The 17,924-nt window shown below is 35.7% G+C and overlaps 1 pseudogene; it reads left to right on the top strand.

Annotated features, from left to right (window-relative positions):
• Positions 1-858: 858 nt before the first annotated feature.
• On the top strand, positions 859-2,161 carry LOC120594987 (serpin B10-like; annotated as a pseudogene).
• Positions 2,162-17,924: the final 15,763 nt, after the last annotated feature.

Raw genomic sequence — 17,924 nt, 5'->3', positions numbered from 1 at the left:
CCCCCAGAGCCATTTTGAGAGAAGGTGATGAACATATTTTAATAGTTTAATATTTCTGAAATGTGAGCAGGGTCAATCTGCATAGTCAGAAAGGTTGTCACTCCAGGAATCTAGTACTGGACTGCTGACCTTGCTGCAGCATCCAGTGTTTCTGGGAACAAAGCCTAACCTTTCAATGTCCTTTCATATTTCCTTTCCTTGAATTTTACCCCATGGAAAATGGATGGTGTTTGGATATGTGGAATGAGTGTAATAAACCAATTTTTTCATCTGTATATGTTAGCTGTATGTTATCTTTCTCTGTAATAAAATGCTGTAAATTAGTTATTGCCCTTATATAGAATTTCACAGTTGATGGGGAGATATTTCTTATATAAGGTCATCTCAATGCCCAACAAATCAAAGCAATATAGTTGTATGATTTGTCTACAGACATGAATGGTTGTTGGCATTTTCATCAATGTGCTGACATTCTCCCTAAATTAACCAAACATAGGACATCATCAAAGTAGTAGAATAGGTGGTCCCTAACTTTCATCTCCCTCACAGAAAGATCAACTAGCAATTATCTGTAGACAAGACACCTTTATGAAAATCTCAGACACCAAGTGTGAGACTGAAGCATCCCCATGGACTTCAGAGACCAAGAAGGATTATGTTAGAAGGGTAATCAGTGTTTTCATTTTGACTGCATTGTCCCTCTTTCAGGATGGCACAGCTCCACACCCAGAAGCGCCCCTTGAGCCTATGGTTTCTTGGGAAGTACAAGTGAGCTAAAGATAGACATCTAGTTTCTCCTGCACTTTTCCTGAGAAGCCCACTTATGTCTTGCCTTATTGGGATCCCTGGGGGAATTGATGGGGCTGGACCACCAGAAACAGACAGAGGTAAAGAAGTGGGGTGGGGAGCCACAATTTCTTTAGGAACAAACTGCTAATTCTGCTTCAGTGCAAGAAAACAAGGTATTGTTTCCCCAATGGATTCTTTTACAAAATCAATCAACCAATTTGCCTTGAAATTTAGCGAAAAGCTAGCTGAATCTGCTGAGGGTAAAAATATTTAAAATATTTTCTTTTCTCCTTGTGGCATCTCTACCTGCTTGACTGTGGTGTGCTTGGGCATCAGAGGTACCTCTGCAGCCCAAACAGCCCAGGTGCTTCAACTGAACAGAGATCACGACATCGAATCTTATCTTGAAAGCGAGAGGAAAAGGAAAGTGGACTGCAACTTGGGGAAGGTTGAGGAAATACACTCTTATTTCCAAACACTAATCTCAGGAATCGACAATCCCAGTGATGCTTATGTACTTAAAACAGCCAACAGAATATATGGAGAGAAAACGTATCCATTTCTCAAAAAATATTTAGAAGACATGAAAACATACTTTGGTATAGAGCCACAGTATGTTAACTTTTTGGAAGCCTCTGACCAAATCAGAAAAGAGACCAACTCTTGGGTTGAAAGCCAGACAGAGAAAAATCCTGAATCTCCTACCTGATAATGGTGTGGATTCTGCAACCAGAATGGTTCAAGTGAATGTGCTTTCCTTTAAAGGAAGCTGGGAACATCAATTCTTACTCCAAGACACTACAGAAAAGCTTTTCAGAATAAACGAGAATACAAGCAAACCAGTACAAATGATGTGATGATAAAAACTTTTGTTTTTCACACAGAAAGGCCACACGAACCATTGGCCTTCAACTCTACTATGAGAGTCATGACTGTTGCCCACAGATATCAGTGGGCTGGATCAGCTGGAAAAAGCTGTCACCTATGAGAAGTTGAATAAGTGGGCTAGATCATACATGATGTGGTTATACGATGTGTAATTGTATCTTCACAAGTTCATGATGGAAGAGACTTATGATCTCAAGTCAGCCCTGAGCAGCAGGGGCTTAAGCGATGCCTTTAAACTAGAGCACAGCCTGACTTCTGAGGAATGTCAATGGGGAGAAACCTATTTATGTCTAGTGTTTTCAATAAGTCTTTTGTAGAACTAAGTGAACAAGGTACAGAGGCCGCAGCTGACACTGGGAGTGAGATGAGTTTTCAAATTAGACTCCTCTCCATTGAATTGAATGCAGACTACCCATTCCTCTTTTTCATCAGGCACAACAAAACCAATGCCATTCTCTTTCATGGGAGATTCTGTTCCCCCTAAGCTTGCCTCTGTGGGATTGTCAGTTTCTGAGATTAGTGTCTGGAAATCAAACAAGACCATCTTATGATGTGAAAAATGCATTATAAGATGGAAAAGCAATTATAATTAAGAACTAGTTTGTAATCTGGATATTTTTCACATTTGAATATTAGCAAGTAAGTCTTGAAATAATGCATTCTAGTGTTACAGTCATATCTATATAGCTAGGGAACAGGGCAATTTTTATTTTTACCGATTAATGTTTTGTCTTAATGTGACTTTTATTTACATTTCAGAAATACTATGTTATTGAATTGAATGCCTGGTAATTCTTGAGCTATCTGGTCACTGTATCGTCATTGTCACTTGTATTTCACATGCATCATTTAGTGAAAAAAAATCTTTATAAAGGTGATATACTGATAACAAAAGTATTCTCAAGAATGTAATTTTGATTGTTCACAAGTTACCATGGTAACATTAAATACCCTTCTTCTGCTGTTTGACTATTTAAAATTACTCATGTTGACATTAACAGAAAAACTAGTGAAATCCAAATGAAATATTAAGTTTAGTTAGTAGCAATGCACCAATGTTGGCTTCTTAGTTTTAGCAAATGTATTATGATAATGTTAGATGTTTGGGGAAACTGTGTTAGGAATATGCAGAATTGCCTGTGTTATTATCTTTGCAACTTTTCTGTGAATCTAAAAGTATTCCAAAATAAAAATTTTATTAAAAATAAAAAAAATAGAAGCAGGGAGGGGCTTATAGCAATCAGCCTGCAGATCTTGGTGGACCACATTTCTGCTGGTGGTGGTACCTGAGCAGAGATCTCAGTCAGGAACAGAGCAAAGCTGGTGGCTCCATCTGGCCAGGGAGCTTGGTCAGCAGTTCTAGGGCTATGAAACCCATTCTTTGGTTCCATTTGAACAGGGAAGCAAGTCAGCAGCCCTACCCAACTGCTGAGCGTAGTTTTCTGCTCGACCAGGAAGGCCGACCAGAGGCTCTGGGTAGCAGTGGAGCCCATCGGGCAGCCCCTTTCCAGAAGAAAACCATGTCAGCAACTCCATGTAACAGTGGAATATAAACTCTGGCCCTGCCCATCTAGAGAAATTGAACACTGCCAGGGCAGCCTTGGAACAAAATCTATAGTACTGCCAACCTGTAGAGCCCAAGCTATACACTTCCTGAACACAGCCTGAGGCCTTACTCCAGGACAGAGTCACTTGCCCAGCCAGTGACAATGGCCAGTTGCAGAGCATAGCCTGTGGCCATACCTGACCAGGGAACTTGGACAGTAACTCCACTCAACCTTGGAGCACAGTATCCAACCCCATCTAATTCCAGGGATTCCAGCCAACAACCTTGCCCAAAGTGGAGCACAGAGCTAGGGGCTGATTTCAAACTATACTACAAAGCTATAGTAATTAAAACAGTATGGCATTGGTATAACGACAGACACATAAACTGGTGGAATAGAATAGAGAACATAAAAACAAGTCTCTGCATTTATAGTCAACTAGGATTTGACAAGGGAGCCAAGAATACTCAATGGGAAAAGAATAGTCTCTTCAATAAACGATGCTGGAAAAACTGGGTAACAACATGCAGAAAAATTAAATTGGACCCCTGTCTTATGTCACTCATAAAAATTAACTCAAAATGAATTAAAGACTTAAAAATCTGATACTGTAAAACTCTAGAGGACAATAGGGAAGAAGCTACTTGAATTTGGGCTTGGCACTGATATTTTTGATATGACATCAAAACCACAAACAACAAAAGCAAAAATAAACAAATTAGACTACATCAATCTAAAACGCTTCTGCACAGCAGAACAAACAATTAAATTAAAAGGCAATCTATGGAATGGGAGAAAGTATCTGCAAACCATATAATAATAAGGAGTTCATGTACAAATGAAGAACTACAATTCAGTAGGAAAAAGCCCCCAAATAATTAGATTAAAAAATGAGTCAAAGAACTAAATAAATAGCTTTTCCAAAGAGGATATCAAAATGGCGAACAGACATATGAAAAGGTGCTTAACATCACTAATTATCAGGGAAATGGAAATCAGAACCATGATGAGATATCACCTGTCAGAATGGCTGTTATCAATAAATCAACAAACAAGTGTTGAAAAGGATGTGGAGAAAAGGTAACCCCTGTGTACTTTTGGTGGGAATGTAAATTGGAACAGCTACTATGGAAAACAGTTGGAGTTTCTTCAAAAAATTAAAAATCAACTACTATAGTATCCCCAAATCCCACTTCTGGGTGTATATCTGAAGGTAATTTAAACAAGATATCAAACAGATATCTGCATTCTCATGTTTATTGTGTCGTCATTCAAAATAGCCAAGACATGGAAGCAACCTAAGTGTCCATTGGCAAATGAATGGATAAAGAAAATGTGATATTTATACACAATGGAATATTATTTAACCATGAGGAAGAAGGAAATCTTGTCATTTGCAACAATGTAGATGGAACTTGAGGCTATGGTGCAATAAGTCCGATGGAGAAAAAGGAATACTATATGATCTCACTTATGTGTGAAATCTAAACAAGTTGAACTTAGAATAGATTCATGGTTGTCAGGTTCCAGGGTTGGGGGAAATGAGGATACGTTGGTCAAAGGGTACAAAGTTCCGTTTATAAGATAAATAAGTTCTGGGAATCTATAATTGGTACAGCATGGTGACTGTCAATAATATTGTAATGTATGCTTGAAAATTGTTATGAGAGTAACTCTTAAATGTTCTCACCATACATGCACAAAAAAGTAACTGTCAGCTGTAGGGTGTGTTAAATTACCTTACTGTGGTAGTCATTTCACAATACATGTGTATCAAATCATCATACTGTACATTTAAAGTTACAATGTTATTTGTCAATTATATCTCAATAAATACAGAAAAACGAAACAAAACAAAATCATTAAATAATAGCTTTTCTGGAGTATTTAAAATTCCTGGGGCAACATTTTATCCTCTTATATTGTTTTAGTTTCTTCTGTTAGCTATAGCTATGTTTTAAGTGATGAGGCTATGTATTTCTTTTTTCACTGTCTTTACCTAGTTTTGGATAAAAAATGGTCTGTTTGGATAGGCTTGCATTCTTTTACTGTTTCCTACAACTACTTGGATTAATGTAGAATTTAACAATTCACTGAAAGTTTGGTATAACTCACATACAAAACTATTTGGGCTTGTTTCTTTTTGTATGTGTGGCGAAGGGGACATCTTTGGCTACCCTTTCAGGTTCTTTAATGATCTTTTGTTTTTACAGTTTTTAAAATCTCTTCTTGCACCTATTTTGACATTTTAAAATTTTCTAGCAATTTAACATTTTCCTCTAGGTTTTAAAAATATTAATATGTAATTGTTCATAAAAATTTTTATTTTTAAAATTTCCAAAGTTTCTATAGTCTCCATTTTTTCCTTCTGCATTTTGTTTATTATTTGAACCTATGACTATGATGAGATATCACTTGCATGATTGTGTCATATTATACAGCAAAAGAAAGATTATCCTGAATGGTTCTGACCTAATCATGTGAACCCTTTAAAAGCAGAGGATTTTTTTTTTTTTTGACTAGCTAAAGAATAAGAAGTCAGAGAAATGTGCTCTGAATGGCTTGTAAGAAAGTAAACCTCCATACCGTGAGGGGCCTATGGTGGCCACGTGGTGAGAAACTGGGGGTGGCCTTTAGGAGCTGGGAATGGTCCCTAACTAAGAGCTATCAAGAAACTGGGGACCTCAGCCCTACAACTACAAGAAAAGGAATTCTGCCAAAAACTAATGAGCTTTGAAGAGGATCTTGGAGCATAGGAGTAAACTGAGCCCTGGCTGACACCTTGATTTCAGCCCAGTGAGACCCTGGGCAAAAAGTACAGCTGTACCATTCCCGGATTCCTGACCTACAGCAAGTGTGAGATAATAAATATTTGTTGTTTCAGGCCACTAAATTTGTAGTAATTTGTTACACAGCAATAGATAACTGGTAAAATGAGAAAAGGGCATTCAGAACAAAAACGCAGTGAGAGTTCTGCATTCACCCTGTGGTAATGATATCTGTACTGATGCTCTGTGCTCGAGTGGTTCATTCCAGTGATGTCAGATATTAGGTGTCTATATCCTAAGCGTGAAATCACAGGTTTAGAAAGCTATTTGTAGTTTTCTGTTCTCTTTGGATCTTCATGGAGGCAGCACAAACCTCACCCCTCATCCAGATGCTTCCAATGGGATATAATGAAAAAGATGGTTATTTAGGGGCACAGCAAAAGCAAAAGCATTCCATGCCCTTGCTTGCTGACCCCTTCATGCCTCTTTGAGGTTTCTAGGTGGAGAAAGTAAATATGGAAAATCTAAGATGCTTCATTGCTAAGTGAACAAAAAGATGATAAACTTAGTTACTCTCACAATCAGTAGAATTTAAGGTACATTATATTCTAGAGGAGAGTCTAAAGTCAATAAATTGCAATATCATTATATATAAATAGGCTGAGAAGACAATAAATACCACAAGTAAAAGACTAGAGGTCATCGGAAAGCCTTCCATAAGAAGATCTAAGATCTTTATGAGCAAGTTTTAGAGTTTTGCTGTTACAGATTGAATTGTGCTCCCCAAAAGATATGTTAAAAGTCCTAACTCCTGGTACCTGAGAATGTGAGCTCTTATGGAAATAAAGTTGTAAGTATAGTTAGTTAAGATGAGGTCACACTGGAGTAAGATAGGCCCCTAATCCAATATGACTGATGTCGTTATAAGAAGACAGCCATATGAAGACATAATAAACACAGGGAGAGCACCATATGAAAATGGAGAGTTGGAATGATAGAGCTACAAGCCAGGAAACCCCAAAGTTTGCTGTCAAACCACTGGAAGCGAGGGAGAGGCTTAGAAGTTTCTCTTATTGATTTTAGAGGGAACATGGCCCTGTTGACACCTTGATTTCAGACTTTTAACATCTAGAATTATGAGAAAATAAGTTTCTGTTGTTTTAATCCACTCACTGGGTCACATTTTGTTACAGTAGCCCTAGGAAACTAAAATACCTGCGAAAGTCTTTACCGAGTTAAGAAAGTCCGACCCACTTGCATCTGGCTTTACATCTGAAGATATTTGTGCAGGGAGTCAGTCATACCACAGAGCTTGGCTGGCTGCTAACTGTAAAGTGAAAGTGACAGGTTTATGTCTTGGAAGTGATTCCCTCTCTCAGCCAATCTTTCCAGCTTGAAGAGACCGTGATCCTCATTAACAGTTTCATACTTCATCAAGGGATCTACTTATGCCCTTAAATTTGATTAGCATTGACTTTGGGTCACAAAACGCTAGATCTTTTCCTATTTACACATTACCCAGAAACCTATACTTCTTTCCAATTTTTAAAAACTCTACTTGCTTGAGGAAAATTTTCAAACACCAACATTTTTGCTAATACAGTAAACAATATTTCTCAAAGTTTGTTCCATGGACTGTCAAAAGGTACAACTTAATGAAAGATTTCCGAGACCAGGTACATTTAGGAAATGGTGAATTAGACAAAGTTAAACATGTTTCTCCCTCCCTCTCTTCCTTATAGGATTTCCCAGTCTTTAATATGTTCTCATGTATAGGGAACTTCTAAGGTAGAGATTTACCTTAGGATAGAGATGGTAGAGATTTACAAGTTCCCCCGAAGTTATTTACATACTTATACTTTTTATTTTGAAGAAACATCCTGAAAACCAATGTTCTCTGAAGTATACTTTGGGAAATGCTGGCCGAATCATAGGATTTTTAGAACTAAATATAGTTGAGAGAGGATGTATCCCAATCTTGATACTTTAAATTATCTGAAGTCACACAAACAATTAATAGTGGACCTGAAACTTAAAGCTCAGGTCTTCTGAAGATCACCGTAGTTACTGTTGACCATATTGTACAACCTACACTTAAAAATAGAGCTTTTAAAACCACATGCTTTTATTGTGTCAAAAGAATTAAGCCTGTATTATGCAAGTTTAAATTAAATATAAAACTGATGCTCTTTCTTTCATTTATCTGAATAACACCCTCTGAAATTGTTAGTATTTTTTTTTTTTTTTCTTTCATCAGAACTATGCCTGCTTTTCATGAGAGTAAAGAGTTGCCATTAGATTTTGGCATTATCTGTCCATGCAGAAGGCAATTCAGAAACAGATGGGGACCAGAAGGTCTATAAATGGCTGTTGGAGAGTGGAGTAGTGGGAGACAGAGAGTCTTCCAAATGAATAATGTAGGAACAGCTGAGTCAAACCTGAGCTTCATTAAAATTTCTCATTTATGTCCTAAAATTTGGAAATATTAGCATTCTGCACTTCCCCTAGAGGTTTGTCCTTGTCTTTTCACAGACTTGGGAGGCAGTGGCAAGCAGCCCTGCTCCATTGTCAGTCCCAGGGAGGCCCTCAAGCTCTGTGTGCCTGCCAGCAATCTGATAAGTCCAAGAAGCTGATCTCATTTTAGGCACTTGGGAAAGCGTGTGTTTCCTAGTACTGGGAAAATCTTTGTCAGCACAGTCTATTGGGAAATGTCAAAGATAACCACAGCAGTCTTCTCAAAGCATTTCTCTTCTGTCTTACTTTCCTGACCCAACATAGGAAAACTCACAAAACAACAATTTAATAGACCTTTGGAGATATTTAGGATCTAGTCCACAGGTTCAATACATCAGTCCATGGATGAGTCTCAGAAAGTCTGAGAATCCCTGAAGTGGTATGAAAAATTTCATAACTAAGTCCATTTTCCTAGGAAAAGAATCTATAGCTTTTATCCGATTTTCAAATGAATTATTAGGCCCCCAAAGTTTAAGAACCATTGACACAGCCTAATTTTCTTAGCTTACAGAGTTGAGGAAACCAAGTCTCTGAGAAGCTGAATGACTTTGGTAATAATAAAATCTTATGTTTTTTAGTGGAAGTTTGGCCTATTGCACTCCTTCAATCCAACTCAAGTTAATTATGTTGCATTAAATGAGCAACTTAAAAAAAATAACATTTTTTCATTCTGAAGACTGGGAAGCTTCTCATTGGTAACAAGTTTCTTTGTGGGAAAGGCATACCTGTTGATATAATAGTTAATGGGTGTTTGCCCAAGAATTATTTCTTATAATAGAAATTAGTCATTTTTGCTAATTTGTGACTTTAAACAATCTTATATATAAACAATCTTATATATAAACAATCCTTATTAAAATACTTTGGCTCTAAAAAAAATTAAAATTTCTCTATATTTGGGCATTCAAATTTGGAAGAGAATCTGGATTCCATATGGGGTTGTGTATTCCCAGATGTGGGTCTTAATAATTGTTTATAAGATATTCAGCAGTGAAAAGACAGAGTTATTTCCTCTGCTATGTTATTGCACATATTTTTTCCTTTACTCCTCTGCTCAACATCTACTTTTTCCTACTTACTTAAAAATAATCATAATGAAGTGGTGTCATTATGCAGGGTAGTCTCATTTTGTATGTTGCTTAGGTTTTGTATCAGTCAGAATGCAGCCAGGAAACAATATAATCACTAAGCTTTTTGGAAGAGGGAATTTAAAAAAGGGAATTGGTTACACAGGTGAAGAAAGAGCTCAGCGGCCAAATGGGATATGGAGGCAATCCAGAGAACAGCAACAACAGTGAGCTGCTCCCTCTTTCATGTCAGAGGGACAGGAGGAGAGGTGGTGTTTTCAGATCGTAAAATTTAGGGCTTTCTGGAAGGATCTATAACCCTCATGGAGGTTCTCTGGTGGGAGCTGGAACCACAGGGGAGACACAGCTATTGCCATTAGCACCGCTAAAACAGAGAGAAAAAGGGAGAAATACCTGGCCTTCACTACTCCAGCTCTCCAGTCTTCTGCCAGTGCCTCCCATTGGCCAAACCTACCTGGAAGGCAGAGAGCAAAAGACCTTGGGAACCGTAGTTCCCTGGAATACAGAACGTAGTAGGAGATGGGCTTAGAATGGACACAGGAGCAAAAAAGCAGCCATCTGGCATGGATTCTAAAGTCAACAAGAAAAGCTAGGTTGTGAAGAGTCAGAAGCCCTTATGAAAATGTCACTTTGGAGATGAGCTCACATTATGAAGTTTAGCACAGCCAGTTTTACTTCTGGGGTTGAAACAGAAAATTCTTTTTTTGATTGAGCAATAGATGACATATTTGGCTTTGCTCTGGGGTCATCTTGTATGAAAAATATGAATATTTCAAGGCTAAAATCACTCAGCTCAATGACATGCTCATACCTTGAGAGGTTGCCAGAAACTGAGAAGAATAAGGGTAAAAGCAGTTTCATACCTTCCATTTCACGCTCACTTAAAAATCTCTCTCTCTCCCTCTGCCCCACGCCTCTCTCTTGATAGAGATATTTAGAATGAATGGAAGAATTACCTACACTATGCAATTGCTAATTCTATCCTCATTCTTCTCCTTTTTTTATTCTTTCCCCTTTTCCAGAGGCTATATGCTGGAAACTCCTGTAATTTAAAAGATATTATAATGCTGCTCAATCCCATTGAATTCTACTATGTACTAAATATCTCACTTAGATATGGAAATAAAAAATGAATGAGACGTGGGTCCTGAATTTAATGTTTGGAGTCAGTAGAGCTTATGCAGACTACTGAAAAAGAATTCAAGAAGAGATAGTTATACAAGAAACCAATTTATTTTGCATAGTAGACTATTTTTTAGGGGAAATATTTTTAAGAAATTCATAATTTGAAATGTGTTGATCCCTCATAACACAATCCCAGTGCCACGTCAAGGAACTAAATACCATATACAAAGCAATATCCATGTAAACATAATTTTGAAGACTCTTTGCCTACATAAAAAAAAGTGGTATCATATGCCACCTGTGATTTTTTCCTCATCTGTATTGGTCATTAATTGATAAAATAATGCATTAAGAAAGTGACAGGATGTTGCTTGGACAAAGTCAGAAGGAATCAGCCAGGGGCCTACTCTGGGTCGAATTTTGATTACAGATCTAGTGAGTGATCTTCATTATTAACCAGTCGGTATTAACCAGCCACTGATTATTATTTAGCATGGTATACATTAAATAATACAATAATATAATTTCTCATTGATCATCACCACAGACATGCTATGTGGATATTTTCCCCATTTTCAAGTGAGAAAACCAGGGCTCAAAGGGATTTATTGATTTGCCAAGAATCATGCAATTATTTGTGGCAAACCAGGGCTGAAATCCTATTCTGACTGTACTGACTTGTTCTATGAGATCACATGGGCATAGGCAAAGAAGCATTATACATGATTTGATAAAATTTGATAATATAAATAATTTTATAAAATATGTTTGATAAAATATTTTTATCACATTCACTTGATTTCTTATAATAAAAATGGCCATTGTGACTTTCAGCCATTAATTATTAAAATGGGAATATAGGGACAATATTTGTGATCCTTTATAAATCTTTTAAAGAAATTTTAAAAGTATTTTGAAAAATCATGCCCTCAGCAAGCAGAATGTAAATTTATCAGAGAACAGATTCGACCATGTGTTAGTCACACAAAAATCTCAGTGATTTCATAAAGTGAAAATAATACGTATTACATTTTCTGAACACATGAAGGAAAATAAAAACTAATAAAAAATAAAAAAAACCCTATACATTTGGAAATTTAAAAATAATCTCTTAAAGCCTTTTTTTACTAGAGTTAAATAAAAATTAAAATAGCTATTAGAAATAATAATTAGACCACTTAATAAAAAAAAAACAATTAAGAAACTGCCTAAACAGCACTAAATATTTTAGTTTTAAAGGGATTTATTAGGAACTAAATATTTCCATAATTTTGGGAAAAGGAAAACTTGTGAGAGCTAGAAAACTGGAAGCCTCAGAGAAAAATATTGACGAATTTAATTATATAAATTTTAAAAACTTTAATATGACGAATGACACCAAAATCAGTGTTAAGACACACAATTGACAGAGATTCAAATTTGCGTTATTGCAACATATAGGCTTAATATACAAAAAATATAAAGGTATTATACTTAATAATGAAGGAGGTTATCAGTATAACAGAGAAATAGGTGAAAGATATGATTAGGCAATTCAGATAAAATACAAATAGCCAAAAAACCTTTTAAAATATGTAAATTAAAAGAAAATTAGGTAATGTTTTTTTTGCCCATAAAGTTGGTAAACATTTTAAAGAACACTGGTAAGGTGTGAGCATATGATATGGAAAAACATAAACTCTAATAGACTATTGGGTGGTAAATTAACACAGCATCTTTAGTGGGCAAATTGGCAGTACCAATTTATATTAAAGCCATGTATGGCCTTGGAATAAGTAATTTCAGTTCCAGAAATTTAAAATATTTGTACAAGAATGTTTATTTTAGCATTATTTGTAATTGAAACAAATAATATAAGAAATCTCCCCTATGTACATAAATTTGGAAATTGTTAGGTAAATATGATGTATCCATTTTACAAAATGCTCTTTTAGAAAGAATGTATAGATCTATCTATACTGAAATAAAGACAACTGTTAAGAGAGAAAAGAAGTTACAGAATGATGTTGTAATATGATTTTATCTAGTTTAAAATATAGATATTGATATCAAATTCTCATAGTTCTAAGAAGTGTCTTTCTCTTTTCTAAACATATATCTGCAACTGGAGTGCAATGTGGAAAAAGTTGTCTTTTTCCACGTTGATCATATAATTTCCAGATGTAGGAAAAACTTATGACTTAGTTATCACTGTACATGCAAGAGCCATGCTATGCACAGATGTCATCATTTCTTATGGTTATCAGCTCGGTATAATTATGCCATTATTGCCTCCACACATGGTTGAGTTTTAAATCTGGATCTTTAATTGTCACATCAAATATCTTCAAAAAAGGATTATATCACAATGTAGCAGTAAAATAAAAAGTTGTTTTTGTGAAAGAATGAATATCATTCTCTAGGCAATGCAATGAGAATTAGTAGAAGTTGCCAAATATTTCAGAATAGATCACAGAATTTTCAAAGCTAGAAGAGGTTGCTGTGCCCTTTTTATGTATTATTAGGGCTTATTGCACAGGTATGTAACTCTTCTCGTTAAAAAACTTGCCTGGCTTTCAAGAAAGGTCATTTAACTTCACTTGATGTGAAAGTCAGTTACTGAAAAAATAAACAAGAAATGAAGTCAGTATCTTCAATATGCTTTGAGATTCTATTGTCAGATGCTATAAAGTCAAAACTGTCATAAAAAGCAGAGGTCGCCCATGGCACTATGTGCAACTGTGATGGTTCAGAAGTGATTCAGAAGAATTATTAGACTTTGTCCATGAAGAACCCTGAGACTCAAGCCTTAATTGTGACTTGATTGACCTTGTGATTGTGATTGCTGGAGAAGAGAATTTTAGCCAACAACCAAGTAAACTGTTGGAACTACTTCCAGGTGCATGAGATACAGCTTTAAACACAAAATCTCATATTAATAATTTAACCTGATTGAAGGTTGCAGTCTGTTCTCTTTGGTCTCGGGTTTATATATAAAATTTTGCAATCTTTTGGTATATAAACTATTTTCTCTTAGGTCAAACTTTGTCCTTCTTTCCCTAGACATGGGTCTCATGGCAAAGAGAGATAGTTGGGGTGGGTCTTGATGAAAATGGATACCCCTTGCCAGACATCTGCCCTAGGTGAGACATTGCATGAGTTTCAAGAAAGAAATAGCTCATCTCCTTAGACCTGGGAGGGCAAGCTGCTCTACTGGCAAGGACAGTGAGTCCTTGCCTAGATGTTAAGTACTGAAGTAGGGGAGTGATGAGCGCTAAAGATGACTCAGGGTCATGTAATAAAATAATTGACTATCACATATGATAAAGTATAGCTTCCAGTCGAATTATGTTTCAAAAGTCACATTGCTGCATATACTTTATGCCATCTTTTTGAGAAAGAGGCAAGTAGTAGAAACCCAAATCGAAACCAATAAAAAACTTTGATTGTAGGGTCATTTTCAAGATGATAAGTGCTGCACTGTCCACTAAGCCTTGTCCCATTCAGTCTTAGGACTGTTTCTGTTGCTAGAATGCTATCCTTAGAATATGTAGTTCAACCAGAAATATAAAGACCAGGTTCAAGTACAAAAAGGCTAACTTACATTTATTGTACTTTATTATTTCCACAACAAGCTTTAGAATGTTTACTTTCTGATAAATCCACTTAAGTAAGCAGTTATTAACAATAGAAACATCCCTGAATTTTTCTTTTGTTTCCTATATTCTTCATGATTTAGTATTTCCCAAACCTGCATCCCTCCTGTGTAAATCAGAACTGCTTTTAGATATTTCCATTTTTTTTCCTTTCCATTTCCTCTTTCCCAGGCAGAAAAAAATAAATAAATAAAACAATTACAGCCTCTTGACTTTTATTTTCCCTTGTGTACATTTCAAATAAAGCTGCATTCTAATAGCTTAACAGTTGCCTTCATTTTTCTTGTCTCCATTTTTTAAATAAGTTAATTTAAAACAATTTACTCACTTTACAAACTCATAATTTTTGGACAAGGAAAAGACCCACTATTATATCATCTGGTTTCATTCTCCTACTTAGTGCCAGAACTGCCCCCACAATGCATTTGCCAGTGATAATCTTGGTTCATTTAAAACGTTTCAAGCACTAGCATTTATAATATTCCCTTGGGGTATGATACACAGAGTAAGAGGCTTCATTTAGGAAAATTTTCTTCTTCTCCCATTATAGATGTAGTTAACCCCCACAAGAAAGTCTAAGAAAAGATATACATGAGTAATACTTTGTCTTGGTTCCTATATTAAGAATTTTCATATTTTAAGACTTTAAATTGAATAAACTCTTTTCTATAAATTCTCTTACAGTTAGAGCTTTTTTTTCTCTTACATGCAGCTACCCTGAATTTCCCTTTCTTTGCTTTTTTCTTAATTTAACATTTGTAGAGCTGTAGTAGGTGCTAAAATGTCAAATATATTCAACACCGTTCATTAGTTTTCACTTATTTCCATGAAAATCGCCCATGATAAAATTTAAAGCAGTGAGATGACATCCTTGATTTTAAATCTTTCTCTATTGTGTGTTGGCTGTTCCAGATCTATCCTAACCTTGTCTTTCAAGATTCAATTTGGTTCCTGTGTCTTTTATGAAATTTTGCCTTGTTTATTAGACCTTATTAATCTCTCTCTTGCCTATATCTCTTACATCATTCCTAACTTCGGCAGTATGTATTCTTATTTGCAATTTCCATGCATGCTTGTACTATAAAGTGGAATATAACCTATTAGAATTTAGGAACTTTGTCTTGTCCATTCCTATCAATGAGCAATATAGTAAACCAAATCAATCAATGTGCTGGATGAGTAGGTGGATTAATTTTTAATTTTATTTTCTTATATTTTCTTACAATTCGATCACTTCTTATGATTGGTTTAAAAAACTCTAATAGGAAAGTTTATGTTTCTCTAACCCATTTATTTCTTATATGAGACAAAGCAAATAGTATTCCTGCTGGCCACCCAAGAGATGTTTGAAAAAGAAAAAAAACTTAAAATGTGCAGAAGATGTGAGGGTTCTTTATAAAAGAGGTTTGTAATCCTGGCTCAAATATTTGTGATTATCACCATTAGTGATTGCTGTACCTAAACTTATAATTAAAAAAAAAAAAAAAGACTGTAAACTAAGCCAACCTGTGCAAAATTCACATTTTTTATGAAATATTTTTTGGCATTAGGCCTTGGCCATTAAGATCTGAAAATACATGCAGTAGTTGGGAGGAAAGCCAGATTAGGGTCTTTTCTGTGTCACATCTGCATCCCCCGACCATTTGTTGTTGAGAGGACAATTCTTGTACTTAGTTCCATGATCTTTAGCTTCCCTATCTATGCGTCCACTGCTTTCAGCCAGGGCTGATGAGCAGGTTCCTGCTCAATCTCCTACTCACTTCCAGTTATCAGAGTGGAAATGCCAGAGCAGGAACTGCCAGTGGTGGCCTTTTGGCCATAGGCTTCCACAGGGATAGAGGAGATGAATTGATTGCTCTCAGTAGCTTAAGGAACTGATCCAGCTGGTCTCGTGGGCCTTCAGAGATGCAGACTGAAGAAGCATATTTGGAAGCCTTTGGCTGAACTTTGATGAGCCCTGGACTATACAATGGCTTTTCAAAAGATGAAGCTGGGAAAACATCATCCTCTCTCTGTTGTCTGCATTAGTGTTTCGATGGTTGCAGGAAGCCGGAGGGCAAAGATGTCTGACACATTTAGCTCCTTATCGGGTCAAGTTTTATTCCAGCGCCACATGTTGGCCCACACATACCAATCACATAATTGGCATTCTCAGAGTTGCCACCAACTAGTCTTCATCTCCAATCTTGACATGACTTTCCCTGACTTTCGGCTTTCCTTGTTCTTGAACTCCTGTTGCTATTTCGTCTTGCCTTGGATTAGTTCCTCTAGCTTGCAGTTTCCTTGGCTCCTATTCCAGTTTTTTACATTTGGCTCATTCTTTTTTGGCAAATGTATTTCTAATGACCTATCTTTTGGGATGGTAATGGCATGAATGATTTAAGAAGAGGATCTAAACAGGTTCAGGAGACACTTTAGTTACTTTATTATGAGGATTTCACTGATATTCCAGTTACAAAAAATTGTAAGTAACACCAGATTTTAATAATTGTATATAAATATTATTGCTTTTGTTGTCTTTTGTAGCATTTGCTTAAATATCAAATATTTGGAAAGCATCTACAATGCATTCAGTAGTGTGGGTTCTGTTATTCTCAAGCAATCCTTTTGTTTTCTTTATAAGGCTTTGAATTGCGAGCATACTTTTAGACATCCAAGGAGAGGTCTCCGAGATGGGTAAATCTAAATTTATATTTAAAGTATTGTGGTCCAGAAAAGAAAATCATACTGAAAGGTGTCTAACAAGGTCTTTACCTGTTTGGCTGTGCTGTATGTAGGATAGTACCTGTTCTTTCTATAAATGAAAATGTATTCTATAGTGCTTTCACTATTTTCACTATAGTCTTTCATAATAAGAATTATTTTTTCCTTATTTAAATATTTATAACAATACATATAGCATGAGGCATTTCAATAGAATATCAATAGCTTTTTCTGTCAAAAGTTATCCATATTTTAGAGATGCTTAAAATAACATGATTTTGTTATCGATATTACATAAATTAAAGGCCAGAAGACATTTAAATAGCATGAATAAAAGTTATTCAGGCATTCTATCTTTTAAAAAATACTTTTTTTTTTTCTAGATGATAACATTTTGTTTTTGGTCCTTCAAACATTTTCTGTAAGTTACAGAAATGTAAAAGTCATTTCTTTCATGTTTATGCATATTTCCGACTCCTATTTTATATTTCAAGAATCTCTTTGTATCCTTAGGAGCTTACCCAACCTTATTAAGACGTTTGAAGTCATACAGAAGCTTTAGATTTATTGTGTATCATTTTTATTTTTCATAGCCATTGTATGAGCAAGATTTTAATCTATATTTTGCTAGTAATGTGTTTGATAATGATTAATAAAATCTAAATATACACAGATTCAAAGATAAGTTTCTAGATAGTCTATTATTTTACTACTCCCATATTAGAGGATTGCCTGCCTCGAGCGTGTGAGAGGAAACGCCCGGCCTCCAGAGATCGAATTCTTAAGGCGAAAGGACAACATCCATAGGTCAGGGGTGGAAGTGGGGGGCGGGGTGAATTAAAGAGGGAAAAAAATAATTAAAAAAAA

This window comes from Pteropus medius, unplaced genomic scaffold (assembly GCF_902729225.1).
Source record: "Pteropus medius unplaced genomic scaffold, Ma_sr-lr_union100, whole genome shotgun sequence".
Lineage (NCBI taxonomy): Eukaryota > Metazoa > Chordata > Mammalia > Chiroptera > Pteropodidae > Pteropus > Pteropus medius.
Note: the sequence above shows the minus strand (reverse complement) of the source record. Positions and strands in the feature narration are given on the sequence as shown.